A 1,436-nucleotide genomic window follows, 5' to 3' on the forward strand; every position below is an offset into this window, starting at 1 on the left:
GAATTAAAGAGGAAAAAAATTAAAAATTAAAAAGGAAAATAGAAAAAAGGAAAGAAAAGAAAGGGGGAATTTAAGAGGAAAAAATTTGTAAAAAAGAAAAAAGGGAAAAAAGAAGAAAGGGAATTAAAGAGGGGAAAAAAGTTTCAAATTAAAAAGGGAAATAGAAAAAAAAGGAAAGGAAGAAAAAGGGGAATTTAAGATGAAAAAATTTAAAAAAAGAAAAAAAGAAAAAAGGGAAAAAAGAAAAAAGGGAATTAAAGAGGGGAAAAAAATTAAAAAGGAAATAGAAAAAAAAGAAAGGAAGAAAAGGGGGAATTTAAGATGAAAAAATAATTTTAAAAAAGAAAGATGGGAAAAAAGAGAAAATGGATTTAAAGAGGGAAAAAAATTAAAAATTAAAAAAATAGAAAATAGGAAAAAAAAAGAAAGGAAGGGGGGAATTTAGGAGGGAAAAATTAAAAGAAAAAAGAAAAAAAGAAAAAAGGAAAAAAGAAAAAAGGGAATTAAAGAAGAAAAAAATTTAAAAGGGTAAAGAAGGGAGAAAAAGGGGAAAAAGGGGAAGAAAAAGGGAAAAAAGGGAAGAAAAAAGGGAAAAAAAGAATTAAAGAGGAAAAATATTTTTAAAAAAAAATTAAAAAAAGCAGCAGAGCCGAGAGTGGAGGAAACCCGGGGGTCTCTGCCGGGGGCACCACCCGAGGAAGGGGAAAAAAAGGAAAAAAAATTAAAAAAAATTGGGAAAATGTTCAAATTCACCCAAAAAAAAACCCAACAAAAAAAAAAGAAGTGGAAAAAAGTTGAAATTGGCCCAAATTTGGACTTTGGGGAGGGGGAGGGGAGGGGAGGGGGCTCCGAGCGTCCCGGGATGGGAATTCCCAAATTTAATTCTCATTTTAATTTCATTTTTTTAATGAGAAATTAAAATTTAAAATGGAATTTAAATTGAATCCATTTATTTATTTAATTATATTTCTGATATATTTATTTTTAAATTCATTTCATTGCACTTCATTCTTTTTTTTAATTAATTTTAAATATTCAAGCTCATTTTTTCTTTATTTTAAATAATTTTGTTTCATTTTTAAACTTTTATTAAATACTTTTGAAATTTATTTTTTTATTTCAGCTAAATATTTTCTGGGGTTTTTAAATTTTTTTTAAATATTTTCAAAGGTTTAAAACATTTTAAAATTTCTTTCTTTTTAAAATTTCTCGTTAAAATTTCTTTTTAAATTTTTTTTTTAATTTCTTTTTAAAAATTTTTTTTTTAATCTTTTTCATTTATCCTCATTTTTTTTTTAAGACCTTTCAAGACTATTTGAATCTTCACGTACGGAAATTTTATTTTTTTTTTCTTTCATTTATTCGCTTCTTTATTTTAAGAATAAATTTATTAAATTTTAATAATTAATAAATTTTAAAAATAATAAATAATTTTT

This window comes from Malurus melanocephalus, unplaced genomic scaffold (genome assembly GCF_030028575.1).
Source record: "Malurus melanocephalus ecotype Western Australia unplaced genomic scaffold, MMel_1.1 scaffold_2632, whole genome shotgun sequence".
NCBI classification, from domain to species: Eukaryota; Metazoa; Chordata; class Aves; order Passeriformes; family Maluridae; genus Malurus; species Malurus melanocephalus.